At 43.4% G+C, this 14,998-nt stretch overlaps 1 protein-coding gene across 9 annotated transcripts in view; it reads left to right on the forward strand.

Moving 5' to 3' along the window:
• Positions 1-14,998, forward strand: part of CHD9 (chromodomain helicase DNA binding protein 9) — a 173,477-nt gene that overhangs the window by 53,311 nt on the left and 105,168 nt on the right. For 6 of the 9 annotated variants that reach the window (XM_066242903.1, XM_066242911.1, XM_066242912.1 and 3 more), the window contains exon 1: positions 754-975. The exons of 1 other annotated variant lie outside the window; for it this stretch is intronic. The gene's annotated coding sequence lies outside the window, so the exon portion shown is untranslated. 2 more of the 9 variants (XM_066242906.1, XM_066242907.1) reach the window with 2 other exon arrangements.

Consider the following 14,998-nt stretch of genomic DNA (forward strand, 5'->3'; position numbering starts at 1 on the left):
AGGACAACGTGGGGCCGCATCCACGGCCGTGGGAAAAGCGAGGCTCTGGATGCCCTCGTGGTTCAACAGCAGAGCTGCCCAGCGCGTGAGTGACCTCGGCGCCAACCACGCCACCGGTCAGCTCGGGCCGGGCTGTGCCTGCCGGGCCTGACGTGGCGGCGGGGCCGCGGGCAGGGGAGAGGCCGCCCGGAGGGCGCGGCCTGACGTGGCGGCCGCGGCGGGGCGGCCAGGGCAGTCCGGGCCGCTGCACTGCCCCGCGCTCCGGCCAGAGGGCGCCCGGCGCCCACGCTTCCCCGCCCCGAGGCCACCGGGGCTCCCGGAGTAACCACTCCAGCGATTGGGTCGGCGACGCGGCGGGGCCATGTTGGAGCAGGGCGGCGACCCCGCCTCCCGCCGCCCGCCCTCCGTCTCAGGTCGGGCTGGGCCGGGCCGGGAGGGGAGGGGAGCGGCGGAGGGGATCCTCCCTCCCGGGTCGCCCGACTCCGCTAGAACACCGGCGGGAGCTGCAGCGGTCACGGCCGCCCCTCGGAGTGCGGGCCAATCAGCGGCACGGGCACAAATATGCAAATGAGGCGCCGGTGCTGCCGGAGTGCCGCTCGCAGGGGCTGGTGGGGTCGCGCCGGGGGAGTGCACTGGGCCAATCAGGCGGGTGCGTGGCGGCGCGGGGGAGGCGGCGCCCCTGCACTCCGCCCTCCTCTCCCGCCCGGCCCCGCGCTGACAGGGGGGCCTGGCCGCGCGCCGCCGGTAAGTGTCGCCGCCGCCCGTCGCTGCCACCCGCCACCCCAGGCGAGGGGAGGAAGCCCGGGGACCCCGCGCCGGCGGCGGCCGCTGCTCAACTGGTGGGGAGAGGCGGGGGCGGGTGGTGTCAGCCGGGGGTCGCCCCCGCCCGGCCAGCCGCGCGTGTCAGTCTCCGCGGAGGCGAGGGGCGGCGGGGGCGCCTCCGTCATGGCGAAGCCCGAGAGCCAGCGGGCTGCGGTGAGTACGTGCCGCCACCCCTCGGCCGGCGTGGGGGTGGGGGGCCGGGGCCGGCGGGGCCGCGCCCGGGACGGGGACGGGCGCCAGGAGGCCGGGGAGGGGGCGCTGCCCGCACGTGCGGCCCAGCCCGCCCGCGGCCCGCCCCGCGCCTGTCATGGCTGCGGGCTGCTGCCCCCGCCCTGCAGCCCGCAGCCCCGGGGTCGGGGTCGGGACCCGCCGGCCGCGCCTGTTGCGCAGGGACGAGGTGCGGGCAAGGCTGGGCAGGGCTCCCCGTCCCCGCCCCGCGCGAGGTCGGTTGGTCGGTCGGTCGGGGCCTCCCGGTCCCTCCCGAGAGCCGGGCTTCCCTCCATCCTGCAGCCTCTGCCCCCGCCCGCCCGCTTTCTGGTTCCCGTGACTCAGGACAGGGCGTCCCGCGCGAGTGCCCGGTGCCCCGGAGCCCGGGGCGCCCCCCGGCGCCCCCCCAGCCCCGGCCTGGCGGGTGACGACCTCGCCGTCTCCCTCGTACGCGCCTTCGCCCGCAGGCTGAGCTTCTCCACGTCTGCAGCGGGGCGCCCCGGCCCGGGGGGTGGGACGTGCTGGGAGGTTCCTGGGCTCTCTGTGGACATCCATCCCGGAGCCAAGCTCGACCCGGAAAGCCTGGCTGTCTTACTGGCGTGTCGCAGCCGCCAGCTCAAGTGGTTTCTGTTTGTTCCTTTTTTGGTTTTGTTTTGCCTTTTTTTTTTTCCTTTTAAGAAAAACAAAACTTTTCGGAACAAAGTAGACAACTTTTTCTTTTTTTTAAATTGTGACATTCACAGTGTTACACGGTTACTTTCTTGGGAGTCTGGGAGTTGACGCTCATGTCCCTTTCATTGATGTGGAATACTCATAACTAACTACCTCGCAAATCCCCCGTATTAAATAAAGTTTGTCTTTTCTAATAAAATCGACTAAATTGTCTTCCAGTTTTGCATGCTACTTTTCACCTTTTTTGCCTCTGATTTCAAATCTCCAGTTCTACTTAACCAGTTAGGATCTTGCACAGAAGAGAGGGCTTGTCTTGTGTAATGTTAGTCTGCTCAGCTCTGCATAATTGTACGGGTAACTTTGTAAAAGAACCCCTAGTTCTGCAAACACAGCAATGTATAGAAGGTGAACTTAAGGGGGATTCCACATTGCAGTGTTTTGTGTGTGTGTAATGCACAGGGATGAACACTAGTGTTTCTTCTTTTCAGTTGGATTTACAGAACTTGAATTTAAATGTAATGTTCTGCTGATAGCAGGCAGCAAGAGCCTTCTATATGATAGGTAACTTATAAGTGTTTGTTTAAGTTGGCTATATCTATTGCTCCAAGCCAGTTAAGCCTGTTTATCTTCCAAGACTATTCTGTTTCTGTTGCTTTGACGCTTCATGTTAAATTGCTCCAATGACTACAGAGTATTATTGGTAAGTCTTAGTCCTTGAGAAGTTTCCTGCAAATTACAGGTCAGGTAATACAGACGTGTAATGCTCTGGGGAAAAGGTTGCTTCCCAGATTTGGGTCTGGTGTCTTTGTCATCCTTGAAAAGTTTTAAGAGAGTGGCTGTTGTAGAGTTGGAAAAGGACAACCTGGTGATTAACTAGAAAAAGATGATGTCCTAAGGACATAGGAAATAGCATTAGGGAGAAAACCCCACTGCTGGTGTAACCATTAAGGCCTCCTTGACTTGGAAGGAGTGCTGATTAGAGAGAATTAGGACGTTGTCACTTGACTAGCTTTTGATGAGGTTGGGGAAACTTTCCCCTTACCTCTTTGGTTCTTGTGGCTGGTCAAATAATTCAAACAACAGATGGCAGGTGAACCTAAGAAAATCAAATTTTAATATGAGCACATAGGAAAGTCTTAAGCATGAAAATTTCCAAATACAGTGAGGCAGTTTAGGTAAATGTGTCATTTGGGACAAAGGAGAAAGGGATTGGGGGAGGGAAGCGCCTGGGATTTCAAAGGGGAAATGGGCAATTCACAGGTAGCCCAGAAAGTGGCAAACATTCTTTCTAGGCAACTCAAACAGTGGGACAGAGGGGAGTCTAGTGATCAGATTTTTGCATGGATCTTGCTTGTCTATCCATATTTAATTCATATGTGCTAAAGTGAATATGCTAAGGGGTTTATGCTAAGGCTCCCTTCCTGGAGGCTTTTCTATCTGAATCTCAAAGAAGGAAAGTAAAAAACTCTGCCTGAATTTGTTAGGTTTGTTTTCAGCTCTAAATAATGTGCATGCCAGGGTGGCTAGTCCCTGGGAGATGCGCCTGACCCCCACACTATGTAGCTATAGTCAAGGTTCTTTTTTTTTTTTTTATAAAGATTTTATTTATTGATTTATTTGAGAGAGAGAGAGAAACACCAGTTTGTTGCTCCACCTATCCATGCATGCATTGGTTGACTTCTACATGTGCATGTGTTCCTACCCGGGATCAAACCCACAACTCTGGCTCATGGGAATGACACTCTAAACAACCGAGCCAGTCTGCCAGGGCTGTAGTTAAGTTTCTTAACCTCTGGGCCTGACCTGTGGTGGCACAGTGGATAAAGTGTCGACCTAAAGTGCTAAGGTTGCTGGCTCAAAACCCCTGGCTTGCCTGGTCAAGGCACATATGGGAATTGATGTTTTCTGCTCTTCCCCTTATCTCTCTCTCTTTACCCCCTTTCTAAAATGAATAAAATCTTTTTTAAAAAGTTTGTTAAACTCTGAACCTTAATTTTCTCCAGTTTTACAATTCTGTGATTCTATGTATTCCATGAAGTCTGCCCTCTGAAAATGCAAAAATTATATTTGGATTGAAGTGTAAGAAAAGACAAAGATTTTGAAACAAATAGTGGTATATGTAGTTGGTCTTACCTGAAAAGAACATTTTTTAAAAGAAGAACCTCAAGTGGGCAGAAATGAATAAAGATAAGAAACAGTGTTGTCTATTGAAAAGCCCAAGACAAGATGAGATTAATGAAATCAAGGTATCTTTAGACACTTTTAAATCCAAAACCCTTATCTAATGTAAGTGAATGCCTTCTATAAGGTTTTTTTAAAAAAACTTCCTTTTTTTTTTAAAGATTTTATTTATCCATTTTTATTGGGGAGAGAGAGAGAGAGAGAGAAAGAGAGGAAAGAGAGAGAGAGAACAGGGGGAGGAGCAGGAAGCATCAACTCCCATATGTGCCTTGACCAGGCAAGCCCAGGGTTTTGAACTAGCAACCTCAGCATTCCAGGTCGACGCTTTATCCACTGCGCCACCACAGGTCAGACCTAAGGTTTGAACTAGACGATGGCACTTCACCAATGGGAACAAGATAGAACTGAAGGGAGGGGCTTAATGTATACATTTAAGAGGCAGGAACTGAAGTGTACAGATTTAAAGGTGAATCTAGCGAAGCTTCTATCAATTGTAAAATAAAAACTTTGGTACATGTGAACACTTTAGATTTTCTAAAGGGTTAGAGTGGTAATCACTGATGTAAATGTAGTAGAAGAAAAGTCAACTAAATACTTTGAGAAAGATGAAATCCTGGAACAATCAGAGTCTAAAGGAAAAGTAAGTATGACTGAACTTAATAGATCTACTGAGGCTGTTTCGTTAGGTATCAGTGTAGAGAATAAAGAATGTAGGTAAGAATACCTGACAGTTGATCCAGAGTGAACATGAATTATGAAAACTAATTATTAGAGCATGTTGTCATAAATGTTTGAAAACTTTAAAAGCCAAAGATCGGAATCTGAACAGATTTATGGACATCGGGGAGATAGAATGATTTTATTGTAAACTTTTAAATATTTTATAGTTGTGGTCTTAGCATGATTAACATGTCAACACAGCATAGATTTCTTACTTGATAGATTTAGCTTTTTCACTTACTTGTTTTGTAAATACAAGTTGCCACATTTCATTTTATAGCTACTTTCTAACACATTGTATCTGTTTACTTCCTTACTTGGACTTCACTCTTCTGCATTCCACCTCTGAATTTTGCCCGTCTGCGAATACTCGGGTCAAATTTTATCTTGTGATTAAAAGCATCATTGTAACCCTTAAGGACTTCTCCTTCCCATGAAATCATAGCATTATTATTTGTGTCACTTATTTGACAACTTCCTGACATTCCCCTGTATTGTATCAACAGGAACACTTTTTGCTCTCCTTTAAGTAGCTGATAAGGGACAATAGGAGATCTAGAGAAAGGGACACTACTTGCAGCTCTAATTTGTCCTTGGACTTCCAGGCCATTCACATCCATTCATTCATTAAAAAGATTCATTAAGTGATCCAGTTATTTATTAACTTACTATATATAATGTAGCATTTATTTGACATGAACTCTGTCTGCCTGTGTAGAATCTACAGTTGTAACAGTGCATGTTGATAATAAGTAAATGAAAAAATGTAAAATTCAACTTGTGATGAATCCAATAAAGAAAGAGAACAGGGTGCTGTGGAAGAGAAAAACTGGCAGAATTTTAGATTGTGTGCTGAGAAAAGGCCTGGTGGTGCTATTTATGTCAAGACATAAAGAAGCCTGACCAGGCGGTGGCACAGTGGATAGAGCGTCCGACTGGGATGCGGAAGACCCAGGTTCGAGACCCTGAGGTCGCCAGCTTGAGCGCAGGCTCATCTGGTTTGAACAAAAGCTCACCAGCTTGAGCCCAAGGTTGCTGGCTCGAGCAAGGGGTTACTCAATCTGCTGAAGGCCCGCGGTCAAGGCACATATGAGAAAGCAATCAATGAACAACTAGGGTGTTGCAACCTGCAACGAAAAATTTATGATTGATGCTTCTCATCTCTCTGTCTCTGTCTATCCCTCTCTCTGTAAAAAAAAAAAAAAAGAAAGAAAAAAAGACATAAAGAAGAAGAAACCAGACAAAGTATTCTGGAAGAGAAAAATATGTGTGAAGGCAAGAACTACTTGTTATGTTGGAAGTAATGAAAGAAGTTCGGGGTGGGAGGAACATAATAACAGAAGCAAACCAGGGAAGGTGAAACCAGATAGGCAGAGGAACAGACTATATAGAGCATTGCAGGACATGTCAGAGACTTGGGTTTTACTAAGGACATTGCAGTCATAAAAGATTTTGAAGCAAAGGAGTGACACTTTAATTTTTTTTTAATTCATTTTAGAAAGGAGAGAGAGAGAGAAGGGGGGAAGAGCAGGAAGCATCAACTCCCATATGTGCCTTGACCAGGCAAGCCCAGGGTTTCGAACCGGCGACCTCAGCATTTCCAGGTCGACGCTTTATCCACTGCGCCACCACAGGTCAGGCAGGAGTAACACTTTAATTTAAATTTTAAAAGTTTTACTTTGAGGATGGATTGTAGAAAGCAATAGTGAGAGCAAAAACGTTGTACTACTACATACAGTTGTTGAAATAAGACACAGTGGTAGCTAGACTAGGGAAGCATATGTAGAGATGAAGGCAAGGGTAGGTGTGTCTAAGTGTAGTTGGATTTGATATAGACACAGAACGAGGAGGTGGGAATGGACAGGGAATGACAACCTCATGGTGGGTTGGATGTTAAAGGAAAGATGTCAAAAATGACCGTCAGGTTCCTGGCTTGAGGAACTAGATAGATGGCGATGAGATTAACTGAGATGAAAAAATGGGCAAATAATGTTTGGCAAGGAAGCAAGTTTTGAACACCATCCCAGACAGATGCATCAGAAGGTGGGGACTGCCTTTATCTGAGTGAAAGGTACCTCAGGATAAGTTCAGCTATATGTGACACCAGACTATGATATGCATAGTGTGTGTGTTTTGAGAGGAAGAAGCAAGCTTTCATATTTGTTAAGAGTCGGTAGCTGAAATGTTAACCTTTTAACACTGCATTTCAGTTTTTGAAAGTTTGTGATTATTAATATAGATTATATTAGACATAAAAGCCTGAGAAAAAAATTAACTTAAATGTAGTATTAGATAAATTTACATACTGTTTGGGTGATAATGCAGAATAGAAAAATATTATAATCTTAATGTTCTCAGGAAAGTGGCACCCTTTAAAGTCATTAGCTTGTAGGCAGCATGATATTAAATTTATCATTTTTAATGACACTTTTGATGCTTATGAGTGAAAACTATAGTTCGGGTCATTAGTAGCTATTTATCAATTAGCTACAGATACTGATTGTTAGAATTTGGAATTATTAGCTGAAGTTAAGTAAGTGAATTTTAAGCCTTCTCTCTCTTTCTCTCTCTCCCCCCCTTAAGATTTTTATTTTACTTAAAAAAGGGTTATTTAAACCAGTAATTTTAAACATTGTTATTGTATCAAAGGGGCATGGTTTGAAATCTGAAAAAAGAAAAGATTGTTTTTCTTTCCCAGTGGTCATTTCAGTTTAGTTTACCTGAGTAAGCAGCAGCAGTGTAAAATATATTAAATTTTATTTTATTGGAAGTCAATGGCTATATATCAAAAGATAACTGCTTATATATCTTGTTAGGTCTTTTGTAAAATTAAGGCAGTAATGGTTGGGATAATGATTAGGTGTCATTTATATAAAGTTTATTTTATTTTAAAATTTTGTGCTTTATCACAGTTTGAGTAAATTAAAATTCACTCCCCTTCCCCCATGGAATTAACAAACTGGAATTCAGTCTATTTCTATATTTTTCAGTTATGTTAGTTTTGCAGTGTTTGTCTTTAAGAGGGCACTTAAATATCTATTCGTTAGAAAACTTTCTGTTCCTGGAACTGGGCAGCTTTACCTAAAACAGATCTAGGAATTGAAGATCATGGATTTGGTGCACTTATTTTAGTCTGGTTTACAAATGAAGAAACTGGCATACAGAGAAACTGAGTTCCTGAGGTATCAAATATCAAGTATTAGGGAATATTTTATTTTAGAGCTTGCATAATTTAGTGAATTCACTGCATATCCAGACATAAGATTACCCTTACTACTTTTTCTTTAAGCGTGTTGAAGTCAGAAGAATACAGAATTATGTCCTTTCAGAGACCAATGTTTTATGAGTGACATATACTATAAAAGATGACTTATAAATATTTACTTAGATATATGCTTCATCTTGTTCCAGTTAGGTTTTGTAAAAAAAATTAAGTTATAATGGACATTCAGAAACGTGTATAAATCTTAAGAATGTAGCTGTATGACTTACTGCAAAGTAGTGAAATCTGAAACAACCAACCAGGTCAAGGACTAGACTGTTATTGTTACTGGCACCCGGAGAGACCCCCTCATTTTCCCTTGCAGTCGTCACACCTGTTCAGCCTTCCCAGAGGTCAGCACTATGCTGAACCCTGTCACCGTACTGTAGTTTCCCTGTTTTTGAACTTTATGTCAGTGGCATCATGTATATGTGGTCTTTTGGCTGTCTAGTCTGTCTGATACTGACCCGTGCTTTTCCACTGCAGAGTAGTTCGTTCTCATAGCTGTTACCCCGAAGCTGTGATGACCATGTTTTCAGTTTGGAGCCGTTATAAATAATACTAACACGGTCATTGCGGTGCCAGTCTCTTGGTGCACCTGCGCACGTTTTGTGGAGACGGATCACGAAGAGTACAGAAGCTGGCCGTGGTGTGCACGTTTAGCTTTGGCAGTAAGACCGTCTAGGTCTCTCAGTTTGCTCCTGTATGCACTCCTTTCACTAGTCTGTGAGAATGCTGGTTTCTCCTTTCCAGTATGTGGTTTGATTAAAATGCCACTATATTTTTAAATCTTGTGCTTTTATTTTTAATTATTTTGTGTGTGTGTGCAAGAGACAGACATACTGAGACTGACAGGAAGGTAGAGAGATGAGAAGCATCAATTTGTAGTTGCAGCACCTTAGTTGTTCATTGATTGCTTTCTCATATGTGCCTTGACTGAGGGGCTCCAGCCAAGCCAGTACCCCTTGCTCAAGCCAACGACCTTGGGCTCAAGCCCGGTGACCGTGGAGTCATGCTATGAAGCTGGTGACCCTGTGCTCAAGCCAGATGAGCCAGCGCTCAAGCTGGCAACCTTTGGGTTTTGAACCTGGGTCCTCAAAATCCCAGGCTGATGCTCTATCCACTGTGCCATTTCCTGGTCAGGCTCTTATTTTTTATTTCAGAAATGGAATATATGATGATGGGTAGATCTGCATGGAGGAGACATAATAGAAAGGAATATGAAATAAATACAGAGATTTTCAGGCCAGAAATGAGAACCCACGTGCCTATTAGATTATAGCAGATTAGAACAAAAAATAGTTTTATATTCTCAAAGTTATAGTCAAATAATAGGCACCGTGTTCTCTTGATCCTTAAAAATGTTTGGTTATTAAAACAGTGAATAGTACATTATTCTAGCGGGTATGGTTTGGGCAGAATGAAAAAATGCACATCTTAACTTCATCAGAGATATCTTCTTGAAGGAGATGGATGCTTTTGATCAGGACTTCAGCGAGGGCAATGAGGTGCTATGTGGTCTCATTAAAGTAGAGGGGGAGTTGGGTTTTGTATCTTTATTTATACCAGTAGTAAGGGGAAAAAAGGAGTAAGTAATAGTATCCCAAGAAAAATGGAATTGGGATTCATAAGGATTTGATTGTGAAATCACATTTCAGAGAATATGTTGAGGAAGGCATGTCAACATTTGACTGATTTTGAAATGCTGAGTGAATAGATTTGACAGAAATGAAATCACTACATAGAAACTGGTATCTATTAAACTACTTTAAGAAAAAGAAAGCCATAAAAAAGAAAGTTCAAGATAGTGTGGTGTCATGGAAGCTAAGAGAATAGTCAGAAGGCAGAGGGGTTAGTGGAACTGAGTTCAGAAGATACTTAAACAGCTTTATTATGGGCCAAACAGGGTGGTAGGTAGTAAGTCATGGGCCTTTTTCTTTCAAACACTCAAAGCCCAAATAGTATATGGCAGATGAGGATGCACAGATGATTGATTGGAGGCTTCATATAGAAGATAGCATTTTTGGGTTTAGCTTTTGCTTTACTTGGTGATAGCAAGTGTTTCTTAGTGGTCAAAGACAGATTGAGAGAACATTTGATTTGTCTAGAAGGTTATTAGTCATATTTGAAAGTATAGTTGCAGTGATTTTATGGGGTCAGACACTGAAGTACAAGAGGATAACAGGCAAATGGGCATTTGGAAAATGGAGGCAGTGGATCACTTATTTTCAATATTTGTCATTGATTGGAAGGATAGAAATAAAATGATTTTTTTAATTGTATTTTTTCGAAGTGAGAAGCGGGGGTCGGGGTGGAGGGGGGGCAGACAGACTCCTGAATGCGCCCAGCCGGAATCCACATGACATGCTACCTTGGGGCGATGCTTGGCCCCCCCTGGGGTGTTGCTCCACTGCAGTTGGAGCTATTCTAGCACCTGAGGCAGACACCATGGAACCATCCTCAGCGGTCAGGCCAGCTTTGCTCCCATGGAGCCATGGCTGCGGGAGGAGAAGAGAGAGACAGAGAGAGAGGAGAAGGGGAAGGGTGGAGAAGCAGATGGGTGCTTCTCCTGTGTGCCTTGGCCAGGAATCGAACCCAGGACTTCCACATGCCGGGCTGACACCTTACCACTGAGCCAACTGGCCAGGGCTAAAATGATTTTGTGCATTTTTGTTAAGGTAGGGGTAGTCTGCTGATGTTTATTTTCTTTTTGTATTTTGTATTTTTTAAAGACATTTTTTATCTTTATTTTTATTCATTTTTTAGAGAGAGAGAGAGAGAGAGAGAGAGAGAGAGAGAGAAGGGGAGGAGCAGGAAGCATCAACTCCCATATGTGCCTTGACCGGACAAGTGCAGGGTTTTGAACCGGCGACCTCAGAGTTCCAGGTCGACGCTTTATCCACTGCACCACCACAGGTCAGGCCTGTATTTTTTTTTATTCAGTGACAAGATGGGAGGCAGAGAGAGACTCCTGCATGTGCCCTGACAGGGATCCATGCTGCAAGCCCACTAGGGGGCGATGCTCTGCTCCTCTAGGGCATTGCTCCATTGCTCAGCAACATAGCTCTTCGTAGCGCCTGAGGCACATGGAGCCATCCTCAGCATCTGGGGTCAACTTGCTCCAATTGAGCCATGGCTGCAGGAAGAGAAGACAGAGAGAGAGAGAAGCAAGAGAGGGAGGGGTGTGGAAACAGATGGGCACTTCTGTGTGCCCGGACCTGGAATCAAACCTGGGATATCCACACGCTGGGCCGACGCTGTACCACTGAGCCAGCTGTCCAGGGCCATGCTGATGTTTTTAGTTAAGAAGGGAGCAGACAATTGCAAGGGGATGATTAAAGATCCTTGAGCAATGGACTATGTGTGGGTACTAGTCCTTTCAAAGGCTGGATATAATGGTATTAAGAAACAAAAGCTATATCTCTGGAGAAGTCATGCTTTCTCTTCTGTGAATAGCTAGGAGATACAAGGGGTAGATGCAAAGGCAGATTCGTGGTTCTGAAAAGATGATTGTTGAATTTGAACTGGAAACCTTAGAAGGCAGTGAGGCAAAACTGCCCTTGGGTGAGAATGGGGAAGTTAGGATTTTGAGGGCTTTAGGAGAGAAAACAGAATGACTGCAGAGAGAGAGCCCAGAAACAATGGGGAAATGCATTTAACCACCTCTCAGCAAAAGCAAGGCCTGCATTGACGGTAAAGGTTAACATTAACCTTGTATTAAGGGGCAGGCTTATGATAAATATTGCAAATATTTAGAAAATGTTAATTGAATTGGTCTGAGGCCTTGGTGTAAAATTCCAGTGGTAATATGAATACAATGTGGTGGTGGGCTGAGTGAGTGAACGAGAGTTGTGGAGGTGTAGAAAGAGGGAGGGGTGGCATTGGAGATTATTAGCAAGACCTGAGGAGGCCAGGAGAAGCCTCGAGGTGATGGGAGGTGTGAGTGAATGACTGTAAACTCTTGGGAAGTCAGAAAAGAGAGAAGTCTGAGAGGGGAAAGCTATGTTTATTAAGCACCTAGCAATAGTTTAGGAACTTTGAATGTATTTCTAAACCCTGTAACAATCCTGCAGGTTAAACAGTGATAATCAAACTGGGTCTTGGTTTTTAGTATATTTCAGACTTTGGGATATTCCTCATTTAAATCCATTTCCTGTCTTTCATATTAATTGAAATTTATTTTCCTTTAGGACATATGTTGGTACTTAATTTGGTAATGCGTATTATTGATGTTCAAGACTATTTCAATTTAAACAACTTGACCTGACACAGTAGCAGCTAGGAAACTTCTAATCTGTTTTCAGTATCAGCCCAAAGTTAATTATCCTCAAACATTTTTTACCAAGAATAGAGATGACATTACGTTTTAAAGATTTTTTCTTTCTGTGAGATTCAAAGTAAAACTAAATTAAGTGGCAGTGCCAACAGCGTTTAAGTAATTGAATTAAGTGGCTGTCTGCATAGGGTGATGTTAATATAAGCATTTAGATGGTGGCTATTTGGATTAGTAGTTTTCAGTTCTTTCAACCAAGGAATTCTTTGTTTTTAAAAAATCCTATTTGAAAGCTCAATTTGTAAAATAAATAGGAATGAATATTCAGGATCTTTCATTGGGGAGGACATGGGTCTGGGGATGTCTACAGCCCTCTCTCTTCCTTTCCCAGCAATCCAAGAAGCACAATTTGAAAACAGTGTTTACACAGTGCTTGATACAGATTATTTACCATAATTCTGTAAGATCAGCATTCTTACAGTCTCCATTTCACAGTTGAAGAAACTGGGTTTCAAAATGATTAAGTGATTTGTGTATGATTACATAGATAATAAGTGGTAAAGCAAGGATTCCAACTTCCAGTCTATTTTCAGAGCCTGGACTTGTAACTGCTGTGCTTGTAGGGCCCCTTGTAGAATGACTTATCAATATAAGTAGGATTCTTTGATGGATAATGGAATTAAATTTTATTATTTATTGTTATTGTTTTTTAGAATATGGTCATTTCACTTTTCTGGAAATTAAATTTTTTTTATTAATTTTCGAGAGAGAAAGAGATGTTGATGTTGTTCCAGTTATTTATACAGTCGTTGGTTGATTCTTATATGTGCTCTGCCCAGGGATTGAACCTGTAACCTTGGTGTATCGGGTTGATGTTATAACCAACTGAGCTACCTGGCCAGGACCTATAATTAAATTTTAAATTGTATCACAGCCATTTGTGTGTGTGTGAAAATATATATAATAAAATTTACTGTTAGCATTTTAAAGTATATAGTTCAGTGGGGGCATTCTTTAAAAAATGTTATTTATTGATTTGAGAGACGGGGGTGGTGGAACATGGACTTGTTGTCTCACCCATTCATGCAATTATCAGTTGTTTCTTGTATGTGCCCTGACTGGGGATCGAACCCGCAACCCCAGCACATGGGAAGGATCCTCTTAACTGACTGAGCTCGCCAGAAGGGGTGGGGGGCATTCATAAAGTAATAAAAATGAAATACTGCCTAAAAGAATGCTTTTGATTTTCAGTTTTTGGAGTAACTAGTAAGGATTGAGATGTTTGTTTTACATTCTAACATTTTTTAATTCTTGAAAACATTTGGTATTTACTACGTGCCAGGATTTACACTAGCAGATGTTAATGATACAGTGATGAATAAGAACCGGTCACTGCATTCGTCGTGTGTAGTGGGGAAGACAGACGGGTAGACCAGGAATGCAGGTACAGTGTGCCAGGTGTGGAATACAAGAATGAGCGCTTAACAGTGTGATGTGTACAGGCCTAGAGATGAGATGGTAGGGCCTCAGTGGAATCTCAAAGGCCGTTTACCAGATGGAGGAAGGTGGGTAGCGGGAGTGATGTGGGCATGGAGAACTTCCTGTACACGTTAATGAAGACGTGAGAAGGTTGGATGATTTCAGGAAAGGCCTCCCTGAGAAAGTTACCTTTGAGAAAACTGACTGAAATGGAGGAGGACTGCACCCAGCAAGTGCCAAAGCCTTGAGGAAGGAGCATGCCTGGCTTTTTTAGTGTGTGTGTGGTAAGCTATAGCTAAGTAAAATTTGCTGTTTTAAGTATTAAGTGTACAGTTCAATGGCATTACCATTCACGGTAGTATGCAACCATCACCACTACCTATTTTCAAATTTTCTAAATTTTTTTCATCACTTCAAACACAAACTACTTATTAAATAATTCCCTACTTTCTCCTTTTCTCTACCTCATCCTTGGTAACCTCTCATCTTTCTGTTTCTATGAATTTGTCTATTTCTAGATATTTCATATAAGAGGAATAATGCAATATTTTCCCCTTTTTGTCTTCTTTTATACTTAGCATTGTGTTTTCAAGCTTACCCATGTTGTACCATGCATGCACCATAACCGCATCCTCTTTTTATGATTAGATAAGCCATTTCATGTATACACCAGATTTTGTTTATTCTCTGGTTGATGGATACTTGGTTTATTTTCAACTTTTGGCTATAGTCAATAATGCTGCTATGAACATTTGTGTATAAATATCTGCTTCCCTGTTTTTATTTCTCTTTTCTATATAGTATATACCTTGATAAAGAATTGCTGAGTTATATGGTAATTCTTTTTGACTTGTAAAAAAACTTTTATAGTCTGATTTTTAGGGAGATAAGGAGGGAGAGAAAAAGAGAGAAAGAGACATTGATTTGCACTTATCTATGCATTCATTGGTTGATTTTTATATGTGCCCTGATGGGATTGAACCCACAAGCTTGGTGGATCAGGACAATGCTCCAACCATATGAGCTACCCGGCCAGGGCTCTTTCTGACTCTTTGAGGAACCATCCTTCTTTTCCAGAGTGGCAGTGCCATTTGACATGTCTACCAGCAATGTGTAAGGGTCTCGAGTTCTACATATCCTCTCTCACACTTGCTGTTCTTCATTGTTTATAGGTCTGAAGTGTGCTGCTATCTTATGAGTTTGGTTTGCATTCCCCTAATGACTGATACTGAGTTTTCTTGTGTTTATCGACTGTTTCTGCATCTTCTTTGGGGAAATGTCTATTAAATTGGATTATTTAGTACTGAATTGTAAGAGTTCTTTATACATTAAATCTTCATCAGATATGATTTGCAAATATTTTTTCCCATTTGCCGACTTGT

The sequence above is a fragment of the Saccopteryx bilineata genome, chromosome 9, assembly GCF_036850765.1.
Source record: "Saccopteryx bilineata isolate mSacBil1 chromosome 9, mSacBil1_pri_phased_curated, whole genome shotgun sequence".
NCBI classification, from domain to species: domain Eukaryota; kingdom Metazoa; phylum Chordata; class Mammalia; order Chiroptera; family Emballonuridae; genus Saccopteryx; species Saccopteryx bilineata.